Source organism: Topomyia yanbarensis, chromosome 2 (assembly GCF_030247195.1).
Source record: "Topomyia yanbarensis strain Yona2022 chromosome 2, ASM3024719v1, whole genome shotgun sequence".
Lineage (NCBI taxonomy): Eukaryota > Metazoa > Arthropoda > Insecta > Diptera > Culicidae > Topomyia > Topomyia yanbarensis.
Window position 1 is genome coordinate 134,223,957 of NC_080671.1, and position 18,261 is coordinate 134,242,217.

The following is an 18,261-nucleotide window of genomic DNA, read 5'->3' on the forward strand; positions in this document are numbered from 1 at the left end:
TTTACGTCATCGATTATCATAATTTATGTTTCAATATATTATTTTTTGTGGGAAGCTGCTAGTTAATTTTTGAATACAGAATTTCTATACAGAATCTTTTTCCCACAATGCAATCTTTTCAGATTTTTTTTACGAAAATCTACAAATACCAATGTGGCAACCCTGATTGTATTACCAATTATATGAATAGCCGCTAAGCTGGATTGGAGTTAATAGAAATATCTATATATTAGCGCGTTTACCTAAAATTCCACGAGGCCTTTCCCGATCGAAAGGAACGGCCAAGCTTTATGAAACGCTGATCTGCCATAATATCACCAATTTTCATAACGAAGGGCTGAATGAGAACACGAGTTGTTCCAAAAATCAACCATGCATTATGCAATGTTTTGTGCAAGTTGAGTATAGCAGATGCAAGTGGTGCCAAATTCACCACATTCAGTAAAATTCAAAAATTCTTTATAGATTACTGAATTGATAATTTTTTTTTAATGAGCTACACTTATCAATTAAATTCTGTTTTAAAAATTGTCCTTGTGTTTAAACCAAAATGAGACGCCTATTACTACCGCAAATAGCAAATACTAGTTACACCTTAGAGCGGTCTTTAGTAAGCAGTTGGTATGGCGTGTACGTTTCGGTGAATGTCTCAATATTTCAAGCTATTAAGGCGAAAGGTTACAGGATCGGCTGCGGCGCTTTCTCGAATTTTTAAAACTTTTACGTAAAAGATATCAACAATCCCTCTCGTGTAAAGGAATTAAGCTATTTTTTGGTATAACTAAAATTTTAAAATTTTGATGATTACTCACGGCTAGCATTTTCTAGTTCGAACCAAAATATCTCCGATATTTTATTCAAAAGTACCCCATATTATTGCATAGGATTGTAGCTTGCTTTGTGTAGAATTTTTTGTTCGCTTACATTACATAGCTACGATGCTTCGTTTTTGAGTTATTCACATTTTAGTAAAGTTGATGAAATACCCATATTTGCAGCCGCATTTCTACCAAATGCCGTATGTCCAGTCTAACTTCAGTGAAAACGAATACAAAGCGCACGCGCATGCAAGATGTCGGTTTTGTGCCAGACCGGACTAAGCGATATTACATTGATACAGAGAAAAACGTGTACAAAAATTGAATCTTTGCATTCTTTACGGTATTATCCGCAATGGATTCATTTCATAATTCATGCTAATGATAATATTTTTCAAATCTGGCGCAAATGAAATGTAGCTGGAGAAGAAATTATTGATTCAATCCTATCATTTTCTCTTCTTTTGAGATTTTGCTACTTAGTCCGGTCTGACTTTACACCGATCATATAGCACAATGGTGAAATAGGTAAGAAATCACAAATCTCGGTTAGCCGCATGCTATCGCATGGTTGCAGCCACGTGTTTCCCCATTGATGATTTCTATAGTCTGACTGTTGGTTTGAATATTTCATTCTTTCCGATATGTTATTATAGTTACTAAACTGCCTGGGCGTTCAATAATAAGGAATGCCGTTGAGGTGGAGCTTCCATACTGCATTGTCAGTAGCTTTTCGCAAGTTCTTGAGAGGTGAAAATTAGGTTACCCTCCCACTAATGAAGAATAAATAGACAATAAACTGCTTGCCGGGGAAATAAACGCACAATTCAAATGTTTATATTTACCAGGCTGCTGATGTCAGTTTGTGAGAATTATAGGTGATTTTCCGTAAATGTTTGGGAGCAAAATTCTTCATTCTATGTTTGAATGAAGAACTTTTCTCTCAAACCTTTACACAAAATCACATTTTGGAGAGCATACTTCAGCATAGTATGCATATGTATCATTAGTCGATTGTTCGATCTAGTAAAAGCTTCTGCTAAATCGAGAGAGATTTTGAAAATGGCTGCAGTTTTTAAATGTCCGTGTTTGTTTTTGCAGATATACGTTTCCCTACGTTCTTATTGCAGTTTACTCTTCATATAAAATAATGAGGGAGTAGTACACATGTCCCGTCTATAACAAAGGTGATAAGCTGGATTGTTGCAAGTACCAGTCAATCACATTGCTGAATGCCACCTACAAAGTGTTCACCGCTGCCCATAGAGAAAAATGGGGAATTCAGAGCAGGTTTTACTGGGGCATGCATCATAACAAACGAAATAATTTCGATTCGACTAGTCTTTCAAAAATGTTGCAATTACAACGTGCCACCTGTTTATAGATTTCAAAGCCGCATATGATACAATCGATTGAGATCACCTATGGGATCTAATACACGAATATGGGTTTCTAGCTAAACCGACATATTTGATCAAATCGACTATGGATCGAGTGATGTGTTACGTCCGAGTATCGGGGACACTATCAAGTTCTTTTGAAACTCAGGAAGGACTATCTAATGTTTAATATCTTCGGAAAAAAATGCGGTAATAAATGGTAATAAATATGTACACGAGAGCAAGAGGTTCGAAGGAAGAAACATTACACCTTATGCTCATATGCTCGGTTCTAAACCAAGAGGCGTGATATACGATCATGTCAATCATCATTTCAACACTCTAATAACCAGACCTCGAAAGTGAAATTTCCATCTCGTTACATCTTAGCAGTTTAGAAAATATTGCAAACTACTATTTTTTTTGGGCTATCTAGACTACTGTATTACTACTACTGCATTTAGATGCAACCAATGTTGAATTTTCTACGACTAAAAAGTCGGTGCAAGTACTACAAAACACTGAAAATTACAATTATGTGGAAGAATTTAAATCTATCGTGAATAACCATGAATGATATAACCTTAAATTATTTGTATGTGAGCGAAACATTTCTAGAAGACCGTTGATAGTTTCTCATGTAAGGAACAAAAATATCTTCACAATACAATACAGAAAATTTATCTTCACTGGATGTATTATGAAATTAGTATGTATATGAGCGAGACATTTCTAGACTATTGCTGATAGTTTTAACTCAATGAGCTATTATTTCTTCATATATAGTTCAGAAATTTTTCTTATTTTCAATTCCGATTTGTTATTTGGCCGAGTCTCATATACCAATCGACTGTGTGTGTGTTTTTTTTTTGTTTTTGTTTTTAGAAGATAGCAAAAAACTTCCAAAAAAGCCCCGAGGCTGCAGGAAAAAAATATATTAAACTTTAATGTCTCAGGGAGCTGGTTTGTGTTGCCATCCGACTCGCCAAAAACCACTACTCTTGCCTAAAACCTGAATCCTCCCCGGCACTACCTTACGGCATTACTTCGGGGAGGGGGTTTTTATGAGCATAACACCCACTCTAATTCCACTACTTAGCAGTTAGTTCCTTCAGTAGGGTTACAGCACTACTCCTCGACGGTGGTGTGTTCTTCACCATCAACACAGACTGGAAATTTCTACATGGTAGTCGGACAGCTAGCAGTGGGTCGAAACTTTATGCTCTTCCCCTACGAAGACAATCTGGGCGGAAAACTTCAGAATGTCTAATTTACCTAGCCCTTCGGCTCCCTTGTGCCACTATGCACCGAAACTTTCTTCTCGTACCATTTAGCACCACTTACTCGTTCAGCTCCCGACTTGTTCGCAAACTACTCGGTCCAGTCCCCAACGATGGATCTGGCCTACTCCGAAGGAGAATTCCTAGGCGAGACAGGTTCTCCCGATAACGAGCGGTAGATTTCTCCCGATGCCGATGTTCGTTTCCGTGAGTCAATTAGCTCACCGCTTTGTTCCGATCTACTCGATGTAGCCCCAGCGATGGACCTAGCCTACTCTACGGACCAGCCAGTAGGTGCTAAGGTCCATCCAGTGATTCCGGGTGGAGCGTAGCTTCCGGTTCACTGGCGCCCCAATGATCCATTGCTAGCTATTCGACGCGGTCTGATCCCCGGCTGTGCATCTACCCTACTCACGAGCTATCCGGTAGGGTGTTAAGGTCGGTCCGGCGATTCCGGTTAAGTCTGACGTCCGTATCACTGGCACCCAGATGACTCGAACCCGGTTCTACGTTGCGTACTACTCAACTGGTCCCTGGCGGTGGACCTAATCTACACCAACGGATAGTTCCCCGGCGGCGGAATTTCTCGTGAATTCCAATTTGTGATTTAACGGCGACTTTCTAGCCAAGGGCGTACTTTGTTGGTCCCTTCGCCACCTCCTCTGCATCTCGGAGAGTATACTCGTAACCACTCTATTGACAGCGTCCCAGGTATGCTCGTCGTGGCACATCTCTTCAACGATACTGTCAACTATCACACCCTATGAAAACTTCTCCGAACGTAGACCACGTGTTCCTGTGTCTTTGCACGTTTACACACTCCGGGTAAAGGAGTGCCGAAGCATGTCCAAACCGGTGCAAGTACTTCCGGAAGCATCCGTGCCCGTACAAAATTTGCATCAAATGTAAGTTCACATCTCCATGTTTCCTATGCACCCAAGCTCTCACATTTGGGATTAGTCCTCAGCCATAGTGATGCATTTTCGGGATCATGCCGGCGATAACGCATACTACCGCCGACGATATTGTTCTGTAACCACTCGCGACTCGTACGGGCATCAGCCGGAATGTCCGGTTCAGCTTTTCACGATTCCGCTTGGTTTGCAGCGCAGCACCCCAGGCAGGAACCTCATATCGAAGTATCGATGACGAAACAGTCGATAGCATACGTCTCGTCTCGGTAACCGACATTTGGCATGATTCTCGTTGTCTTCGCCGACTTTTCACAGACGTAGTCGACGTGGTTGTTGAAGCTCAACCAGTCGTCGGTTATCACTCAAAATTCTGCCCTCCAACGTCGATCTGAATCCGCTGAATCGCTTTGACGCTGCTTGTGGTGGGCTATTTACAGCTTGACTCCGTTCATCCAGCTTTCGATCGCGTCTATTGTCTCCGTCACCGACAACTCCACTTCTTTAAATGTCTCACCAATCACCGTTAGTTACATATCGTCCGCGAAACCCACACAGAAAAAAATATTTTGTAATTTTAAGTTTATTTTCATAAACATGTTTGGAGCAACGAATTTTATTATAATTCTACACGTGGATTGAAAATTTACAGTTGTCATAAACGGAAAACCAATGCACTTCAATGTATTTTTTACACGCTTATTGCTGTAAATGACTTGTAATATTACACGAACGAAAGTGTAAAATTGAATACTTTTTGATGCTCTAATTGAGTGCATTGATTTTAACGTAATTTTCAATCAAAGTTTTGATTCAATCTTTATATGTTTACATTCGTATTGATTAACAAGACGTTTAAATTTCATTTTTTTGTGCGCGCGATTTTCACTTTCCTGGGCAGCCGAAGAGTTATGACCCCATCGTATACCCGTTCCAAAGAGTTGGACCAAGAATGGAGTCTTGAGGAACGTACGCTGTGAATGACATTGACTTCTGCCCTTCGCTCGTCTCGCACAGCAGCACTCTGCTCTATAAGTAGCTCTTCAGGATCTAGCATAGATAGTTGGGAACCCTCATTCTGTCCAGCGCTGCAGCAATGACTGTCCAGTTGGCGCTGTTAAATGCATTCTTAACATCTATCATGACCACAGCCCAGTATCGATATCCTCTTCACTTCTGTTTAGTTGCCTTCTCAGCACTCTTAAACATCGTCAGAATTGCATCCACTGTTGAGGCTTCTTGCGCAATCCTAGCTGCCTCTTAGTTAGTCCGCGCGGCTTCGGCTGCAGTACCCGCTTCTATACCTTCCAAATTTCGGAGAACCTTTATTTAAACACATCTGCAGCACCATCCTGAACACGTCCGGATATGCCAGGATCGCAGATTTCAGCGCCACGTTTGGTGTTCTATCCGGACCGGGGGATTTCTTTGATTTCAGACACTTCGATGCTTTGTCGTTATTTACCAATCGTCCGTGTGTGCTCCTTCTTCTTCGCCGTACGGTGTTGGTGGCCAGATAGTTGGATCGTGCTTCGGGTAAAAGACCCTCGATAATTATATTCAGCTTACTCGGGCATATTTTGGCTGGCGTCGTCGAACCCTTCATTGTCGCCATCACGACTAGGTACGCGTCACCCCAGGGATAAGCGTCTACTTCTCGTCACAGTTCTTTGGGGCAATCTGATTTTTTAAGTCTCTCAGGTTACTCCCCAAACCCCAGGCGTTGAAGTAACCACCAATGACTACCGGCTTCCGACCGATCAACTACTCGGTTAACTGCTCCAGCATTAGGCTGAACTGCTTTACTGTCCACCTTGGAGGAGCGTAATAGCTACACACGAAGACACCATTGATTTTCGCGATCACGAAGCCTTCATATGAGCGTTCTACCACTTCTTGAATGGGGAATCTGCCCATAACTTTTATCACAGCCGTTCAATCGATATGAGAATTCCTAAAATCGATTTTCCAGCCCGAGAACGCCCTCCAGCACTACGAGACTCATCGTATTGGCCGAGTGCATGCAACCCAAGGCAATGCGCAAGCAACGATACTGGATTATCTCCAGTTCAATGAAGTGTATGTTCGAGGGTACTTTTTAAGGTTTTAGACCACCCCCCCCCCCCCCGCCTAAAAGGACGGCTGATTGCCTTGCGATGGCTGCAGTCTTCTTGGATATAAAGGGGGCTTTTGACTCAGTTTCTTTCTGAGAAGCTGCACCAGAATGGTCTTTCACCGATTTTAAATAACTTTTTGCTAAACCTGTTGTCTGAAAAGCACATGCATGTCTAAGTTCCCTGTTCTACAATTTTTACGTAAATGACATTGACGATTGTCAATTCATGCACGCACTTGCAGACGACGCGCAATGTCGCCTAGCCGGACAAAACCTCTAAATTTTATTTTGGATTTTTCATGATTTAACGTTTTCTTTGTTTGTAAAGAGGTTAAATGGAGTTTTCTCAAAATATTAGGTCTTGAAGACGAAAGATGGATTTTTTGCAGTACTTCAAAGGTGAAATAGATGATCAATTTTGTAAAAAAATGTATTCAAACCTATGTTATTCAAATGACTATATATTTTTAGTTAAGATTCCGATTAGGGTCGAACTGGTTTCATTTGAAAGGTTATTCGCTGGACTTATAACTTTCCATTTGGTCGATACAAGCTTTTTTTCTCACACAAACATGAAGCACAAATAATAAATCGTGCATTAAATTAAAATTATAATGTTCAAAGTGGCTGTACTTTATTTTGAAACAGTTCGGAAAGATCACTTGTAGTTAATGATACTTGATAAATTGGTGTACGTTCCGAAAATGAATGTGCTTTTTGCCCCGTGGTATGAAAAAATGTGATTTTTCATTATATGTCTGAAGGAGACGCATGATTGTGTTTGATTCCCCAAGGTACGAAATATAATTTATGAATGTCTACCAGCATTACCAACAATTGAAAAAATGTGTATTCTGCTAAAAATTCGCTACACCAATTTTTTTGAAAATGAATTTTCATATATTGTGCACATTCTTTAATGTTGAATTTTCGAACCACGAACTAAGTACCAAAATTTTGAGGTAGAAATAAAAATAAAAAAAATAACATCAAATATGAATTTAGTGCGACAAAATTACCCCAATGTGAAGTTTTCATCAAATTCGGGCAACTTTTGAAGTTTTGTCCGGCTTTTGTATGGAAGATGATCACTGTGCGACGGGGTGGTCTCTGTTACAGCGCCCAAGGCATTTGGGGGTGTTTCTGTTTCCGCCCTGCCTCGAACATACACTTCATCAAACTGGAGAGAATCCAGTATCGTTGCTTGCACATTGTCGGCGTAGCCAGAAATTTGGTTTGGTGGGGGTTTTGACGAAAATCTTTGATTTTTCAAAAATGTTGGTGGGTCTTTTGATGACATTTAATCTGTAGGCCGCGATCGACTGGGTACTACCGTGTTCTGCAGTAATAGCGAAATGGGATGGTGTGAGCGGGCATGGGTGCTATAACCCTACTGTAGGTAGAATTAAATACCTGTCGCATGTGTCAGTTATGTTGGGTGGCGGACTACGAGACAGGTTAGGTCAAGTTCAACGAGTGGCCCAAAACACCACTTTACTAACAATCAAGCAGAAAAGGATGAGCTGAAAATTCACAACTTCGAATTCGTAGCATTAGAAGAGCTTTGATGGACGGCGCAGAATGTGTGGAAATGCGGAGATCGAGCGACGGTGCAAGAGCTGGGCAAAATGCGCCAACGCGTATCAAGTGGCAGGCGATCAGCGAAAGGATTTGTGTAGTGTGGATCAAATCCACAGCATTATCAATGTGCACTGACCTCACGAAGCCGAGAAAGATGCATTTTATGCGCAGCTGGAGCATGTCTATGATAGCTATGATGTCATCGGTGACATAAACATCCTGATAGGCCGGGGCATTGTATAAACCGGTTATTGCACAAGATAGTCTGTAAACCTTATAAACAATGTGCAGAAATTCTCATGATTGATAAGTATAGTATAATATTATGACGAACACCTAAATAGCGAAGCAGTAGACGACAAGAGTATTGCAAGAATCAGCTTGGAGACGCGCACAGTCGACGACAGATTTCGAATCTACCTAAGATTCATGAAAAAATAGGACGGTTGGACCGCTGGCAATGATCAACTGTCATATAAGCAACTCAAACACAGAGTAGAGGAATTGGCTAGAGCACTCCACTGGGTGCTTTTGAAGATCTGGAAGGAGGAGATTTTACCGAAGTATAGGATGTAGGAAGTAGTATGTCCCATCTATAACAATGGTGTTAAATGGGATTTTTGCAACTAATTACCGATTAATAGCATTACTGAACTGCCCTTGCATGCAAAGGTGACGTAAATGCCATCGAGTATATTTATCAGGAAATAATTTTCAAATCTTGCATGGTGCGGGTAAAAACTTGCTTTCGCCACTTTGCTTTTCGTATTTCAACAAGTTATTTTTTTAAATCGTTTGCACTGAAAGATGCACCTTTGCATACTAGAATAGTAAACGTCATCTACAAGGTGTTCTCCCACATTCTTTGTTGCCGCCTATCTTCCATCAACACTCTTGAAAACTTTGCTGAAGATACTAAGTCTCGAACTAAATTTGCTGAATACTAAACCTCCAAAGGCTGATAGTTTCCAAATTATGGAATCTTGGCGCCATTCAATTCGATACCCAAATGTACACCATAAATAGCGAAAAACGTGAAAAATTTCAATTTTTTTATTACCAATCTTAGCTAGTGGCACTTTATATAAGTGATAACCCAAAAAATCAAATGTACATAAAAACCGATTCTCACCTGTTAGAGACAAGCGTAAAACGCCATTTTTCATCAGTTTCTATGTAGGCGTTTTCATTGAGCTATTTTGCTTGATATTTACATGATTTATCAACTATAGGTTCCTCACTAAAATATTAGTTACACGATCCCATTCTCACAACTTACAAGAAGTCCCCATAACGTTTAAAACATTAGGTTCTCAACGTAATGAACAGATAATAAACTTCCAAAATTATTATTTGAATATTTAATAAACTAGTCAGCATCAAACTTTTTTTTCTTCAATTGAAATATTTTGGTTTGGAGGGGGTTTTAACCCCCAAAACCTCCCCTTGGCTACGCCACTGTGCCTTGGGTTGCATGCACTCAACCAATACGATGAGTCTCGTAGTGCTGGAGGGCGTTCTCCCGCTGGAAAATCGATTTTGGGAACTCTCATATCGATTGCTCATCCGATGCGACATTCTGAACTCGTTGGTGATTGGAAACTTCAAGAGGCTCGTTGAGCTTAATTCTCAAACCCGATTTATATCCTTGTACTTCGACTACATGGAACAGTGCATCAATCCTTCTTCGTATAATCCCAACCGCATCCATCACCCTAATATTTCTGATTCTACTGTATTCTTCGACACATCCACGAAGGATCGTGGAATCCCGGACCATATTCGCCCGTAAGTGATTCCCAATATATTTTATAATAAATTCCGATAAGTCGACTGTTACAATGTTGTACACTGACGGATCAAATCTCGATGGGTCCACTGGCTTCGGTATCTTCAATAATACTATCACTGCTTCATTCAAGCTCAATGATCCCGCTTTAGTTACGTCGCAGAGTTAGCTGCAATTCAGTACACCCTTGGGATCATCGACACTCTGCCCACAGATCACTACTTCATTTCGGAAAGCCTCAGCTCTGTCGAGGCTCTTCGTGCGATGAAGCCCAAAAACAATTCTCGTATTTTCTGGGGAAGATACGGGAGTCCTTGTATACGTTATCTAAAAAATCTTACCAGATTACTTTTGTTTGGGTCTCATCTCATTGCTCTATCCCGGGCAATAGAAAGGCCGACTCTTTAGTAAAGGGGGGCATTAGATGGATACATGTACGAAAGACCAATCTGCTTCAACGATTTTTTTTTAGTATTTGTCATCAAAGGACACTCAACAGTTGGCAAACCTTGTGGAGCAATGGGGAACTTGGACGGTGACATTCGATTATCCCAAAGGTATCAACAAAGTCATGGTTCAGGGGGATTGATGTGGATCGGAATTTCATTCCTGTTATGTCCCGGCTTATGTCCAACCACTACACCTTGGATGCGCATTTGCGGCGTATTGGGCTTGCGGAGAGTAGTCTGTGACTTGTGACGAGGGTTATCACGACATCGAGCACGTTGTCTGGGTATGGGCCGGGTATTATGACGCCAGGTCTCAGTTAAAAGATTCCCTTCGGGCCCTAGGTAGACCACCCAAAGTTCCAGTTCGGGATATGCTGGCAAATCGTGATCTTCCCTTTATGTCCCTTATTTATATTTTCATAAAAACGATAAATATGCCAATTTAGCTCCTCTTTTTTATTTCTCGTTTTTAGAAGTTCCCTGTCCTGCCTTGTGGAGCCGATCAGCATCAGAGTGCCATTATGTGACCGCCGTCGCCTTTGCCACGCAATTTGAGGCGAGAGCGACCCGATTCCGCTGGTCCGATCATCACCCGGGTCATGACGTTTGGCATGTCGCTGATCTCCCGTTTGCCTGAAAGTGGCAAGTCTGGTCTTCTTACCTGTCAACATATCCGCCTACTCTCTTCTGTTCCTGATATAACTGCTTCAACACCGATGTTGGAAATAATCCACATTTGCATTCTGTATTCCTAGTTTTAAGATAGCTGTATTTTTGTCATAAAAATATTCTTTCCCACCTTGTATATCGAACTGCATTCCTAGTTTTAAGATAGCTGTTCAATTTCTCATAAAAACCTGTTCCCCTTTCAAACTGTATTCTTAATTTAAAAATAGCTGCAAAAGTTTTCGTAAAAAAACTTATGTTCCTCCTTTTGTATATCAAACTCGATTCCTAGTTTTAAGATTGCTGCAAAAAAAAATTCTGAAAACCTATTGTATCCTACTTTTGTATATAGCATTGCATTTCTAGCTTTAAGATTGCTGTAAAAATCCCCCTTGTTGTAAAAAATATTTCAAATTTGTAACCTTCTAGTTTTAAGATATCCAAAATGTAAAAAAATGAATTTGGCACCGCTAAGCTAACGCATTTGTGCCTAACAAATAAACGAACTAAATAAAAAAACCTGTTTTAATCCACCTAGTGGTGCTATTGTGCCTTTCTCATTTGTCCAAACTACGATTCCATGGCTGATTATGTTCAATACAATGCTGTAAATGTATATTACCTATTCAGTACGAGTCGCAAATACATACAATGGATCGACAGCCAAGATCTTGAGATACGATGTGTCGACACTGAAACATCGCTTGAAACTAGCGGCGGATCAAGGAGGAAGATCCGAGGGGTCTGGATCCTACCTAAAATTTTCAACTTGTTAAGAAATTTTAAACTAGTTTTAATTTTAAAGTAGCAACCCCTCATTACATACTCCTACCTAAGCCTATATAGGTCAAAAAATTTAGGCCGGGATTAGGTTGACGATTTTTATAGTGATTGCATAACATTTCTATATGAGAAAGGCAAAAACAGTTATTTAATTTTGTTATTGAAATTTACGTTGTTTCGTTTATTTCCTAAATTTAGAAACTGGTTTCTCAAAAAAATGGCACAAAGGAGAAGCGCGGACTGTCCAAGATGCAGCTCGAATTGCGGCAAGGAGCATCGACAGTGGATGCAATTCAGACAGTGCTCAAGAGTTCTGAGAAAGTATCTAAACAGAAGTGAAGAGGAAATTGCTGTAGTCACGATAGATGTTAAGAATGCATTTACCAGCGCCAGCTGGGAAGCCATCGCTGCAGCGCTGCACAGAATGAGGGTTTCCGACTATCTACGCCAGATCATGAAGAGCTACTTCTAGAGCAGAGAGCTGCTATAAGAGACTAGCGAAGTGCAGAAGTCAATGCGAGTCACAGTGGGCGTTCCTCAAGGCTCCATTCTTGGTCCAACTCTTTGAAACGCGATGTACGATGGGGTAATAATTCTGCGGCTGCCCAGGAAAGTGAAAATCTTGGATTTCGCGGACGACATGTAACTAACGGTGATGGGTGAGACACTTGAAGAAGTGGAGTTGTCGGTGACGGAGACAATAGACGCGATCGAGAGCTGAATGAACGGGATCAAGCTGCAAATAGCTCACCACAAGTTGTTGGTCAGTAACTGCAAAGCGGTACAGCGGATGCAGATCACCGTTGAGGGCACGTGATTGTATCGAAGCGTGCACTGCACAGTGGTCCCAAAGAGCAAAACAGCGTTTTTTAGATTACATCAAAACTGTTGACTTTAGCAATGTGGTGTCTTCGAGAAAAAACTCTCCTTCTTTCTGTCTTATCGGATTGATGATTAATCTCCCTAGTAGTGAGTTACGAAATTTATTTTCTGCAATAATTCAGATAGACAAACACTTACTTCAGTAAACTAGTGGAGAACTCACTGCAAACATTTTACCTGAAGACTTAAACTCTCTAGCTTTTATGCCTTTTGAAATATAGGGGATTATTTGTGAAAGGCCCCTTAAAAGCAGTTTTTTCATCATAAGTTTTCTTCTAGATTTTTTCCACTATATAAATGTTCTAGAACATTGTTTAGGCTGTTAAACTGCATTACTTTGTCAAAGACGGAAACTTGATATCGCTAGTATGTGTGGAGATATTATCGTTTCGTGATTGAAAATAGCTCTTTTTCCAATACCGATAACTTTTAAGCGGGCAAACCACTCGCTAAACAAATTAAAGTGCAAGAAAAACACAACAAATGTCGGAAAAATCAGATCTCCCCAAGGCGGCCCTCTATGGAAATAGTCGAGTTAAAGTTTGTCTCATTCCGTCATCAAATGCATGTTCCCCTATTTACCATTTTGTTGCACTTGCGCTATTGTTATGAAGTAGGCGCAACGGAATTGTCAGTTTCTAATGTCAGACGTATGTATTAAGTTGTTAAACAACTGTAACTTTCGATTTACTTAAGACGTGCCAACAAAAGTAAGAAAGGCTAATTATTGCGACTTTAACCCTTCATTTCAGAGCTAATAGTAATATATAGTAATGTAATTGAACTAATTGTAATATATGGAATGAGACAAACTTCAACTCTAGTATTTCCATAAAGGGCCGCCTTGGGGAGATCTGGTTTTTCCAGCATTGGTTGTGCTTTTCTTGCACTTTAATTTGTTTATCGAGTGGTTTGCTCGTTGTTGCCCGCTTAAAAGTTATCCGCATTGGAAAAAGAGCTATTTTCAATCAAGAAACGTGAATATTTCCACACATACTAGCGATATCAAGTTTCTGACTTTGGCAAAGTAATGCAGTTTAACAGTTTAAACAATGTTCTAGAACATTTATGTAGTGGAAAAAATCTAGAAGAAAACTTATGATTTAAAAACTGCTTTTAAGGGGCCTTTCACAAATAATGCCCTATATCTCAAAAAGCATAAAAGCTAGAGAGTTCAAGTCTTCAGGTAAAATGTTTGCAATGAGTGTCTCCACTAGTTTGCTGAAGTAAGTGTTTATCTATCTGAATTATTGAAGAAAATAAATTTCGTAACTCACTACTAGGGGGTTTAATCATCAATTCGATAAGACATAAAGAAGGGGAGTTCCATTCCAAGAAACTTTCTCAAAAACACCACATTACTATAGTCAACAGTTTTGATGCAATCTAAAAGCCTCTTTTTTTGCTCTTTGGGACCACTGTGCACTGTAGCAATTTGGAGTGATACCCGACGACTGGTTGAGTTTCAACAACCACGTCGACTACGCTTGCGAAAATTCGGCGAGGGCAACAAAAGCAATAGCGAGAATCATGCCAAACGTCGGCTGTCCGAGAAGCAGCACGGGACGTCTGCTATCTACCGTTTCGTCATCGATACTTCGATATAGGGTTCCCTGGGGTGCTGCGCTGCAAACCAAACGGAGCCGTGAAAAGCTGAACCGGACATTCCGGCTGATGCCCGTACGAGTCGCGAGTGGTTACAGAACAATATCGTCGGAGGTAGTATGCGTTATCGCCGGCATGATCTCGAAAATGCATCACTATGGCTGAGGACTAATCCCAAATGTGACAGCTTGGGTGCGTAGGAAACATGGAGATGTGAACTTACATTTGATGCAAATTTTGTACGGACACGGATGCTGCAGAGGAAGTGGTGAAGGGACCAACAAAGTACGCCCTTGGCTAGAAAGTCGCCGTTAAATCACAAATTGGGATTCACGAGAAATTCCGCCGCCGGGGAACTATCCGTTGGTGTAGATTAGGTCCACCGCCAGGGACCAGTTGAGTAGTACGCAACGTAGAACCGGGTTCGAGTCATCTGGGTGCCAGTGATACGGACGTCAGACTTAACCGGAATCGCCGGACCGACCTTAACACCCTACCGGATAGCTCGTGAGTAGGGTAGATGCACAGCCGGGGATCAGACCGCGTCGAATAGCTAGCAATGGATCATTGGGGCGCCAGTGAACCGGAAGCTACGCTCCACCTGGAATCACTGGATGGACCTTAGCACCTACTGGCTGGTCCGTAGAGTAGGCTAGGTCCATCGCTGGGGCTACATCGAGTAGATCGGAACAAAGCGGTGAGCTAATTGACTCACGGAAACGAACATCGGCATCGGGAGAAATCTACCGCTCGTTATCGGGAGAACCTGTCTCGCCTAGGAATTCTCCTTCGGAGTAGGCCAGATCCATCGTTGGGGACTGGACCGAGTAGTTTGCGAACAAGTCGGGAGCTGAACGAGTAAGTGGTGCTAAATGGTACGAGAAGAAAGTTTCGGTGCATAGTGGCACAAGGGAGCCGAAGGGCTAGGTAAATTAGACATTCTGAAGTTTTCCGCCCAGATTGTCTTCGTAGGGGAAGAGCATAAAGTTTCGACCCACTGCTAGCTGTCCGACTACCATGTAGAAATTTCCAGTCTGTGTTGATGGTGAAGAACACACCACCGTCGAGGAGTAGTGCTGTAACCCTACTGAAGGAACTAACTGCTAAGTAGTGGAATTAGAGTGGGTGTTATGCTCATAAAAACCCCCTCCCCGAAGTAATGCCGTAAGGTAGTGCCGGGGAGGATTCAGGTTTTAGGCAAGAGTAGTGGTTTTTGGCGAGTCGGATGGCAACACAAACCAGCTCCCTGAGACATTAAAGTTTAATATATTTTTTTCCTGCAGCCTCGGGGCTTTTTTGGAAGTTTTTTGCTATCTTCTAAAAACAAAAACAAAAAAAAAAACACACACACAGTCGATTGGTATATGAGACTCGGCCAAATAACAAATCGGAATTGAAAATAAGAAAAATTTCTGAACTATATATGAAGAAATAATAGCTCATTGAGTTAAAACTATCAGCAATAGTCTAGAAATGTCTCGCTCATATACATACTAATTTCATAATACATCCAGTGAAGATAAATTTTCTGTATTGTATTGTGAAGATATTTTTGTTCCTTACATGAGAAACTATCAACGGTCTTCTAGAAATGTTTCGCTCACATACAAATAATTTAAGGTTATATCATTCATGGTTATTCACGATAGATTTAAATTCTTCCACATAATTGTAATTTTCAGTGTTTTGTAGTACTTGCACCGACTTTTTAGTCGTAGAAAATTCAACATTGGTTGCATCTAAATGCAGTAGTAGTAATACAGTAGTCTAGATAGCCCAAAAAAAATAGTAGTTTGCAATATTTTCTAAACTGCTAAGATGTAACGAGATGGAAATTTCACTTTCGAGGTCTGGTTATTAGAGTGTTGAAATGATGATTGACATGATCGTATATCACGCCTCTTGGTTTAGAACCGAGCATATGAGCATAAGGTGTAATGTTTCTTCCTTCGAACCTCTTGCTCTCGTGTACATATTTATTACCATTTATTACCGCATTTTTTTCCGAAGATATTAAACATTAGATAGTCCTTCCTGAGTTTCAAAAGAACTTGATAGTGTCCCCGATACTCGGACGTAACACATCACTCGATCCATAGTCGATTTGATCAAATATGTCGGTTTAGCTAGAAACCCATATTCGTGTATTAGATCCCATAGGTGATCTCAATCGATTGTATCATATGCGGCTTTGAAATCTATAAACAGGTGGCACGTTGTAATTGCAACATTTTTGAAAGACTAGTCGAATCGAAATTATTTCGTTTGTTATGATGCATGCCCCAGTAAAACCTGCTCTGAATTCCCCATTTTTCTCTATGGGCAGCGGTGAACACTTTGTAGGTGGCATTCAGCAATGTGATTGACTGGTACTTGCAACAATCCAGCTTATCACCTTTGTTATAGACGGGACATGTGTACTACTCCCTCATTATTTTATATGAAGAGTAAACTGCAATAAGAACGTAGGGAAACGTATATCTGCAAAAACAAACACGGACATTTAAAAACTGCAGCCATTTTCAAAATCTCTCTCGATTTAGCAGAAGCTTTTACTAGATCGAACAATCGACTAATGATACATATGCATACTATGCTGAAGTATGCTCTCCAAAATGTGATTTTGTGTAAAGGTTTGAGAGAAAAGTTCTTCATTCAAACATAGAATGAAGAATTTTGCTCCCAAACATTTACGGAAAATCACCTATAATTCTCACAAACTGACATCAGCAGCCTGGTAAATATAAACATTTGAATTGTGCGTTTATTTCCCCGGCAAGCAGTTTATTGTCTATTTATTCTTCATTAGTGGGAGGGTAACCTAATTTTCACCTCTCAAGAACTTGCGAAAAGCTACTGACAATGCAGTATGGAAGCTCCACCTCAACGGCATTCCTTATTATTGAACGCCCAGGCAGTTTAGTAACTATAATAACATATCGGAAAGAATGAAATATTCAAACCAACAGTCAGACTATAGAAATCATCAATGGGGAAACACGTGGCTGCAACCATGCGATAGCATGCGGCTAACCGAGATTTGTGATTTCTTACCTATTTCACCATTGTGCTATATGATCGGTGTAAAGTCAGACCGGACTAAGTAGCAAAATCTCAAAAGAAGAGAAAATGATAGGATTGAATCAATAATTTCTTCTCCAGCTACATTTCATTTGCGCCAGATTTGAAAAATATTATCATTAGCATGAATTATGAAATGAATCCATTGCGGATAATACCGTAAAGAATGCAAAGATTCAATTTTTGTACACGTTTTTCTCTGTATCAATGTAATATCGCTTAGTCCGGTCTGGCACAAAACCGACATCTTGCATGCGCGTGCGCTTTGTATTCGTTTTCACTGAAGTTAGACTGGACATACGGCATTTGGTAGAAATGCGGCTGCAAATATGGGTATTTCATCAACTTTACTAAAATGTGAATAACTCAAAAACGAAGCATCGTAGCTATGTAATGTAAGCGAACAAAAAATTCTACACAAAGCAAGCTACAATCCTATGCAATAATATGGGGTACTTTTGAATAAAATATCGGAGATATTTTGGTTCGAACTAGAAAATGCTAGCCGTGAGTAATCATCAAAATTTTAAAATTTTAGTTATACCAAAAAATAGCTTAATTCCTTTACACGAGAGGGATTGTTGATATCTTTTACGTAAAAGTTTTAAAAATTCGAGAAAGCGCCGCAGCCGATCCTGTAACCTTTCGCCTTAATGGTGTATATTTGAGTGCTGAATTGAGTAGCGTAGTAAAATTTTGTGTACTAGGTACTAGGACTCGTTGTTATGTTGTGAGCTTGAATAGTGAAGAAAAGCAAAACAAATGCTCGATAACCTTTTTGCGGTGATGATCACTTTCATTCGGAACTGTCAAATTTCGATGTCGATGTTCATTGAAGAATTTAACAACGTAAAACAGCACATCTTCTGAAAAAATAATTTGGGTGGTTAATCCTTCTAGAAGTAATTATAGAGAATTTAA

The 18,261-nt window shown here is 40.4% G+C and overlaps 1 protein-coding gene across 1 annotated transcript in view; it reads left to right on the forward strand.

Annotated features, from left to right (window-relative positions):
* The window catches only part of LOC131681412 (ribitol 5-phosphate transferase FKRP), a 38,142-nt gene that overhangs the window by 2,476 nt on the left and 17,405 nt on the right, over positions 1–18,261 (forward strand). The gene's annotated exons all lie outside the window — the stretch shown is intronic.